Source organism: Chamaea fasciata, unplaced genomic scaffold, assembly GCF_029207755.1.
Source record: "Chamaea fasciata isolate MVZ Bird 193981 ecotype frontalis unplaced genomic scaffold, bChaFas1.0.hap1 SCAF_6, whole genome shotgun sequence".
In the NCBI taxonomy this organism is placed as follows: domain Eukaryota; kingdom Metazoa; phylum Chordata; class Aves; order Passeriformes; family Sylviidae; genus Chamaea; species Chamaea fasciata.
In genome coordinates this window covers 57488014-57497458 of record NW_027094091.1, presented here as the reverse complement: position 1 = coordinate 57497458, position 9445 = coordinate 57488014, and the positions used below count along the sequence as shown (strand labels likewise).

At 42.2% G+C, this 9445-nt stretch overlaps 1 long non-coding RNA gene across 4 annotated transcripts in view; it reads right to left on the bottom strand.

Moving 5' to 3' along the window:
- Positions 1-9445, bottom strand: part of LOC136290706 (uncharacterized) — a 41438-nt gene that overhangs the window by 3934 nt on the left and 28059 nt on the right. For 2 of the 4 annotated variants that reach the window (XR_010721325.1, XR_010721323.1), the window contains exon 3: positions 9040-9169. This is a non-coding gene — a long non-coding RNA (uncharacterized lncRNA). Of the gene's footprint in view, positions 1-6215; positions 6274-7413; positions 7490-9039; positions 9170-9445 lie in introns of those variants that run through there. The other 2 variants (XR_010721324.1, XR_010721322.1) reach the window with 2 other exon arrangements.

Below are 9445 nucleotides of genomic sequence, written 5' to 3'. Positions count from 1 at the left end.
GTGAGTGTTAATTAGCTTGTTTTCTGAAGAAACAGATTTGCAGTCATGACTAAATGCCCCTCCCCAGTAACTTTTCAAGCCAAGAACTCATTCTGACCAGCTCTAATGGCAGAAAGAGCACTCCACAATACAGAATTCCCACAGCCTTAGGAAAATGTGTGGCCAGAGAGGAGAGAGAGAGAGTGCGAGTGAGAGCGCTTCTGTCAGTGCCCCAGGAGAGATCAAAGCTGCAGCATAATCTCACCATCGGGGACAGACCCAAGTGCTCTTGGACTCCTTTCAGAGACTCCACACAGAAGCACATTCCTGTGAGACAGACCCACACAGAGCCAGACTTTATCTGCCTCCCTGGTAAAGGAACTGCTTGTTCCACCCCTGTGGTTCTGGCAGGAGTAACCCAAAAGGACTTCTACACCCAAAGAACTCTAGTTGCACAAAACAGGTGAGGAGGTGGAGGGATCAAACCACTTTTCCTTGGAGGTGACAATGCAAGGGTGGTTCACACTGCACTGGTGGTAGCCCATTTTCACCATTTCACTTTTACACTGCCATGGATGTCATGGGGCTGAAAGAATGAAAATAAGAATAGTCCAACAGGAAAATTCAGTGTGAGCTTTCTGACCAACAACCTTGGTGGAAAGCAGAGGCTCATAAGGATTGCTGCAGAACTGCTTTTGTCCAAGGTCATTCAGCCCAGGATCATTTCAAGTATGCATTGCACTGCATGAAGTTGTGATAGAGAAACAAAAGGGTTTGTTTCCCCCAGCAGTCACAGACTTTAGTTTTTAGACTGGCTCCAGCCTAACTGACTCCAAATCTCCAGCAGAGCTTTGCTGAAATCAGCAGAGCACAGCATAGGAGATGGAAGTTCACCCTGGTCTTTGAGACTGGGGCTGAAACTCATGGAAAGGAAGACAAAAAAATAGTGTCTCTCGAAACATGTTACTAAGTCTAAGCATTTACTGGATAATAAATTATTTGCTAAAACTCTGAGACAAACTGGAGCCTTATCATGATTTTACTGTTAATTCAATCATTCTGGAGTTCTTGATGTTAAGTTAATTAATTGTTGTTGGCATAATTATAAAATATCTTCAGTTTTATAATGGGTATAAAGCTCTGAAATATAATTTGAAGACACCTCACATTTTTAATAGTTGTTCCTTAACCTTTAAGGCATTCCATTTTGTGCAGTCAATGAAGCCAATGTGAGCCTTTTTTCATTACATAGAGGACATTTTCTGAGATATTATTTATCAGGCAACTGAACAGGAAGTGCTTTGTCTACTTACTTTTCCCTGTTTGTCCCTCTGTCATGCATCCATACATACCTATATCTATGGCAGATCATCCTGTTTTGACACTCAGCAGATATTCCAAGTATGCCCTTCATTTTTTCCATTTTGCCCTGGGCAGGCACAGGCAGCCAGTTCATCACCCCAGTCCTCTTTCCCAAACTGCTCCACCAATGCCTTACAGGAAAGGAGTCAGGTTGGCTTCCAGGAGATTTCCAAGTCTTGGCATTAGCTTAGTAGTGGTTAGACAGCCTAAATCTTATCTCTGTCAGTGCTTTCTAGGAGATGACACCTTACTCTTGCTGTGGTTGCACCAATACCCAAAGGATATCCTCAAAAGCCGATCACTATGGGTGGGCCTCCCATAAAACGCCAGTGTCTACACCTTGTAATGGCCACACTGGGATTCAGAGGCATTATTCTCACCCTCCTTCCACAATGGTGTCATAGTAAATATCTCCCCACGTGCAGATCATTCTCCTTAGCCAACTCAAGATGAAAGATTTCTAAAAACCATGAAATCATATTAGGTTCTGAGAAAGCTGGAGGTAGGAGTAGAAGATGAGTTAACGGAACCACAAGCTCAATGAAATTATGACTTTTTCACAGTAAATGAGAGGTGATGACAACGAGCAAATTGGAGTTTGGGTTTTCTGTATCTCCTGTTCTCAGTCAGCAGATCATCAGATTTAAGTAGTTCTCAAGGTACTTCTCACCATCTTGTGCCTCCCAGATAATAAATCACATCTTTGGGATCCTTTCCCAAAAAATACACGGTTTGGGGGATAAACTCTCCCAGTGTGACCCCTGAGAGCTACATTCAGAGCTCAGCTTCTCCCTCAAGAGTTCCTGAATCCATAAGCTTGCTGCTTAATTGAAAAGTAATGAAGATATCCATGCTTAGAGTTTCCCCCAAGACTGTTGACTGCTACAGTCAGGCTTTTTCCTAGACATGTAAAGAATGCTTAAAAGTGCTCCTGTCCCTTGGGTGTTGCCATGCAGCTTTGTTTACTGGCTGTACAGGAAGTAACTCTATCAGGCAGAGGTGGTTGCAGAATCTAAAGACACAGCTGGTACTTAACCTGACTATAAAAAAACCTACTTATCCGTTCTCCCTTCAGACCAGCTGGAAAAGATTTAAGCTTAATGCATGAACTGAAAAAAAAAAAAAATCACATTTTATGCAATCATGTGAAAGAAAGCAATTAACACAGCTCATTACTAGTTTTAGACAGGACTTAGAATGTCAGCCGCCAAATCAATGTGAGGATTATCACAATTTGGAGTACAAGATGCCAAAGGCTGTCTGGACAGACTTGAAGGGCAGTGCACTACAACATAACACCAAAAAAATTAGTTTCCTATGAGAAACTGCAAGATTTAACCAAAATAATTATGTGATAGGTCCGAGAAGCATCACCTCCATAGCTTAAGTTCAGCAAGATATCTTTGTGCTTCTTACCATGAACTTTCTGTTTCTTTCAACACTTAAAATTAACTTTTGAAGAGAGATCATCTTTTTACTGAGAGCAAAAAGCAATGGGAGATGGACTTTTCTATTCCCATTTTCCCCAGCCATGGTAAGCCTTAGGCCCACTTTTGGGTAAATGTGTTTGCCATGTCACCTGCCCAAGACAATCAGCAGCAGTAGCACTATTTTAATAAAAATGTCGCCTCCATACACTGAAATTCACTACAATTTGATTTTAAGTAGATTGCCTTCTTAGGACTGATGTTATTTCCTTTCACTGACTTGTCAGGAAATAGTCCATTCTCAGTCCTGAAAATAACAAAAATGTATAGACTTCCACCAAACCACTTCTCCCCACCAGCTGCAGAATATTCTCAAGATCACAATTCCTAATAAATTATCTGAGACATTTTCCTTTAATCTATGCAAACTCTGTCTTTACCCATCAACAACTACAAAGTCCCAAGATTTCAGTAGCCAAAAATATCATTGCATTGATGAGTCTGTAGTAAACTCCGTTCTTTATTGAAAGGGTAAGACTGGCTTTTCTGACGGCAAAAAGAGATACACTGTATTCTCTGTATGCTTAAGGATGATTAAAAGTGGATAAAAAATGCTATCAAACAAATTTTATCAATGCAGAAAAGGATATCACATGGATGAATCAGTAAGTCTCACTAGATACATAGGGAGATGATAGAAAACCATGAACTGCAAACAAGCTGGGATTGTTCAGCCTTAGGAGGATAAACTGGATGTGGGACCTAACACAGTCATAAATACATTGAAATTCTGCTGCAAGCATTAAAAGAAAAGTTTGTTTTCCATATTGACAGTGAGCAAGTCAAGAGAGAATATCCATAAACTCTGGAGAGAGGAAAAAAAATGTTTATACTTCCTTTTTAACAGGAAGGATGATGAAGGTCTCCAACCTGAAGGACCACTTGGATAGGCTGTGAAGCTTCCAGAAAGGGACATCTTTAAACTGTAACTGAACCAAAATCCATTTGGAATGACAGAAGGATTGCCAGACCTGCTTGGGGCATAGGAATCAAAACTGCTTCCTGTGGTCCTCCAGACCTGTTTTTCTACAGTTTTTTTAATGTCAATTCAGGGGAAAAAATCATGGCAGCAAAGAGGGGAAACCCTCTACCATTTTAAGTGACAAAATCTGCAGTGAATTTGTGTTCCACTACAATTGCTCTTTGGTGTGGAGGAGCAAAACTATGAATTAAGTCCAGCAAGGCCTGACAACATTAATACTTCAAATAACACTGAGAGAGCAAGCCATTCAAACTTGGATTCCAAATGCTCCCCCTAGTTTATTCCAAATATTCTATTGGAAGCTATACAGATACTTACCAAAAAAAAAAAAAAAAAAAAAAAAAAAATTGTTCACAGCCTATGCAGAAAAAGAGAAGCTGGGAATGGATCCACACCAGGGTGATTGGATATACCCTGAGGCACAGACAGCTACATGAAACACCATTTTTGAGTGACATGCAGCCATTTATGGCTTTTTTTCCTTTCAGGCGCCACACAAGCACTCTCTCAGGTGTACACACATTTTCTGGGTTGTAAACAGCTCAGTGAAAGGACAGGCTCTAACTCTCTCCAGCCTTGCATTTGTACAGCACCTAGACCAATACTGCTAAAATAAAATTACCTTTTCCATGATAATCATTTACAGAAATGAGGAATACCAAACAAGATAGAAGCAAATATTTAAAGGAAACCTATTGCCTGCCAGAAGTAGTAATTTGATAGTACGCACATTTAGTGCTCTGAGCATACAATTGCATTTAATAGTCAATGTTTCATGAGGCAAATCACTGGTAGAAGTAGTCTGGGGATCTGTATAAAGCCCTTTTTTAGAGCTGAGTCAAAGAAAATCAGGCAACAAAAAATATCTTCTCTACAGGAATTGTTTGCTAAAACCTCTTTGAGGAGACAGAAGGGCCCATTTTATGAAGCTTCCAGTTCAAGGCTCAGAAGATAAGCAAATTTTTAAAATGCTAAGTAGGCAGAGTTTTCCATTGGACTGTTTGGTTCAAGAAAGTTCAGAGGTTGCTCTTGGGACACACTAGGCTGAGGCTTTCATGGAAATCATGATAAATGTGTTTTCCAATGCACTGACCTGGATGTTAGCATATTTTTTTGCTGAACATTATGGGGTACTTCGCCTACTACATAATTGATTTTCCAGTAAAGCTTAAGACTCCTTTCTGATTCCAGTAGAAATCTGCAAACCATTTTCTTTATTACCACCATCCAGCACCAGGGAAGGGTGTGGGCTGGGATGAGGCAGGAGGGAGCAGATTATGAAAATCCAGCAGCATTGCAGAGTACCAGTTTAGTAGCTCCACCAATAACCTGTTGAATTCATTCTGTATGTGTGCACACACTAATACATTCACTTACACAAAGATATCTGCAAAACCTTAATGGTCTTTAAAAGCACAATAATATTTAAGCTCCTGGATGTGCCCCAACTCTTTTTTAAAATAGTCTTGGAATGAGGCCTGGCGAAAACTCACAGCTGGTAGGTTTTTTTGGTGTGTTCTATGAATGTTAGTTTTCACTCTTCATCCCTTAACCTTCAACAGAAATATTTTTTTCAGCATTCAGAACCCTTCTAGGAAAAGCTATTCTTTTTATTCCTCACATGTTAAATAAATTTGCTTTTGTTTTATATGTAAGACATAATTTGAAGAGATCTCAGAGCACACAGTAGAGGAAACTAATGTGTAGGTAGAATACTACCATAGGGGTACCTGGCAACCAATCAAGGCACCTTCTCAATTAAATTAACCTACTCAACTCTCAGGCTGCCCCCCCCCCCCCGACTGCTAACTGATGCTCTTTTCCAGAATAGTTCAAATTAAAACTGTCCTCCAATATAAATGTAAAAGCCCCAAATAATTTTAACTCCTTTCCCCTTGGTAAAAATTTACTTTGCAATCATGCTCTTCTTCCAAGAGATCACAGTGCAGATGGAGAAAAATCAAGCACATCACTGGCAGTAATGTGTGGAGAAGACAGGAAGAACACACCAAGTGCATCAGTGTCTCTCTGGGTTTGCCAGAGCCCCGTTTCTAAAAAGGTTCATCATATTCCAGCAGTGATGGCTTTGACTGCTTTAATTCAGCAGTACGTGTCCAGGGGCTAAGGCCACCTTGTCATTGATACACTTGACTGGCAGGCATGGATCTTCCCTGTCAAAATACCCAAGTGTTTAAGTAATGACTAGTGCCACTTGAGTGGAAAAAACTAGGTGAGCTGTCAATACAATGGGTGTCAGAAGCACATTGTTACTCATTCTAATCACAGTAATTGTACACAGGGACAGGCAGGGAAGAAAAGGAAATGAATGCCTATCTGCTGGCAACAATGCAACTTCATTTAACCTTAACAGACCAGGCACTGATATCATTTCTTCCTGGCACTCTCGGCGATCCTGATGTCAAAACAGCTTCTCATTTGCAATGTATGACAATTTCCTCACATCTGAAAAGACACTGCTGCAAGTCAATAGACTATAAATTGCACTTGGAAATAGGATCATCTTAACTAAAGCCTGCCTGCTTTCCCCAGGAGGCGCAGGCCTGCTCCCCCCTCCTTTTAATAATTTGTATGTTTAGGTGTTCGGTCAATTTACTCTACACTTGTAATGTCTTATAGGCAAGACCATCAATCAGATTCGGTGTGACAAAAATATCCTGCTGCAATATTACAGGTTATTAAAGGGATGATGGGAGAAAGCTGCATGCATTTACTGTGCCCCTTTTTTCTCATCTCAGGAAACCTGTCACAGACCTAAACTGGTGATTTATCTTCTCCTCACTATCAACAGGTAGCAGCCAAGAGTGGACTTTGATGAGCTGCTTTCAGTGCTCTTTCCTCCACACCTCCTGTCCTCCTCTAGCTGCCTCCCAGCCCTACATCCAGTTTTCCCCGCTCCTGGGAGAACGCATGGCCACGGGGAATGCTGCTGTAAAGGCTCACAGCTTCCAAAAAAGGCCAAAATAGTTCCAGTGTCCATTGAAGGGTTTCCAGCAAGGGGCCCATCACAGTCTGGAGCACTGTATTTTTTCAAGGAGCCAAATTCACCTTGCAAACATTTTGCGTTAGGCTTTAAAACGGATGTTGATGAAATTATGCCATTCAAATAGTCTTCAAAAGATTTTTAAAGAAAAAAACAAGCTAGATTATATTCTTACATTCATTTAAATGTATAGTAATTATACTTACTAGGCCTCAGACTATTTTCTCTGAGCTTTGCAGCCTAAGGCAAAGCAGGGAGGAGCAGAAGGGCAACATCTGACTCCCTGATTTCCCAGGCTACTCACTGTCTGCACTCAGGATGTCTATTTATGACACAGCACATCACCACCAGAGCCACATGTCAGTCCCAAAATTGGAAAAGAAAGGGAGGAAATAAAGTGATAAGCACAAAGAACAATGTGAGGCCTACACAGTACCCTGGGATTTCTACAAGTGACAGTCTGCAGCGAGGCTCTGAAAGGATGCCACAGCCAGTGTACAGACACCAAAGAGGGATGCAGGGTCTCTCTTCCCATGTTTAGTTCAGTGGGAAAGAGTGTCACCATGACTGCATGTGATATTCCAGCAGCTTTAATGTCTTAAGCCAACGGTCTTATTCCAATGTTGTAACATTTCCTGCCTTCCTTTGGAATAGAGATGATAGCACATGGCTCAGTACCTAGGAAACACACAGGACAATTCTGTCTTCGAGAGGCAGGTCCCCACTAATAACCATCACACAATTAAATGAATGTAAGGAAATGATGAAGCATATTTTACATCATTTCACATAATTTCTTCATGTTTTATCTGTTCAGTCCCAGATGGCTGTTCTGCTACATCCTCTTTACTCAGATTCCTCTACATCATTCTTTTAAGAAATTACCTTGAGGAGGATATTTTCTACCCTCCTGCCCTCCAGTCCTGTGTGCAGGTTGAAAACCTGCCAGTCACCTGTCCTAGGGTGACTTTATGGTGCTGAATTGTATCCCCATTCATCTCTTTAGCCCAGAAATAAGTTTTGTGCCTTTAAGACTGGTTCCAAGAGAGACGTGGGGATAAAAGAAGCTCACAGTTTGTTTTCAGAAACTGCACTTACTCCCCCACATTCTCTCTCCTGGACTGTGTTGTCTGCAGCATGGACAGCAGGAGAGAGCTCTCCTTTGCTTTTAGTTAGGTTTTTTTAGCTAGCTGAGGCCGAGAGGTTCTGCAGACTGTGGCTTTTCTTTTTCTTGGAACTGACCAGCCCTACTCTGGACTGAAAACCCAGAAAAACACTGGGAGCTCCCGCCTGTGGCCCACAGGGGCCTGGGATGTGGCATTTTCCAGTGCAGGAGGGACTGATGAGAGACTGAGCCAGCCAAGCTACACCCCACAAAAAGGACTTTCTGAATTTGCCATCTCTTCAGAGCAGCAAGGGGCTCCATTCTTTAGTACTACTCATTTTTCCATGTTTTTGAGTCCTTTTCTTGTTAAATAAACAGTTTTTTGCACTTTTCTCAAAGGAGATTTATGTCTCCCGCACTGGTGAGTGGAAGGACGACTTGAATTTGCTTCTAGAGGGACCACTTCAGAAGCTTCCTGCCAAAATTTGCCCTAAACCAGGAAATCACCCTATCCTGAAATGCAGATTCCCAGTAAAAAATAAGGCAAGGGAAATTTTTCTCCTTAGCTCTGCAAAGCTGGAATGGCTTTTACATGGTATAATATGGAACAATAGGATGATGATCACATCATTAGACAGAAAAGTTAACATCTTCAAGGAGATGAAACAATCAATCCCAGAGAGACCACTCAACAAGCAACGCATGAATGTGCAAATTACATCAAAAGCTCTGCACGGAGTGAGCAAGGAAGGAAAACTGAGAAAAAAGCATGGGCTGCTGGAAAGACCTCAGGACTCTGTCGATGGCATAGGAAAGGAGGTGGTAGGGCACTCTTACCTTCAAGAAGGTGTGTCAGTCACAGAATATGAACTACATCCTGCGAACTGCCCACACAGGCAGAGAACCCCTTGGAAGTCCTCTGCAAGCTGGCAGGCAGGGGGCTGTGCAGCACAGGAACCCTCCAACCCCAAAATTCTTCTGAGCTCTTTGTGTGTTACTGGTGACTGATGTCAGAAAGGTTTTATTTCCCAGAGGGGAAAAATGTACGAGTGAGCCAGGCAACAAGGAAAGAAAAGCATGCCTAGATCTTAAAAGGGATGGAGCTGTGGGGTTGTGCTCTGACCTGGATTTCTGTGGGTGCTGAGGCTGCCTGGAGTGAGCTCCTCCTGCGGTGAGCAGCCAACATGCCACAGCCCATGGGCCAGTGCTGATGTGTCCAGCCATATGTCGTGGCTCAGGGGGCCCAGGAAAAGCTGCAAGAAAGTCCACAGAGAGATAGGAAACATGAGTAAATCACAGAGAGGCAGGACTGCTAAAAGACAGCATCACAAGTCACACCTGGCCAGCAGTGCCCTTCACAGGCATCTGCCAACTGGTATCTTTTGCCTTGAGGGCTGATGAAGCATTTGGGTGGCTAAGTGGTGAGAAGGCCTTGCAGCAAGGAGGTTCACCCCCCCATCTTTCCTCCTTGGCTGGAAAAGCCACCTACTAATCCACCAGTGCTTTCACAATATGTTTATTTTTGTCTT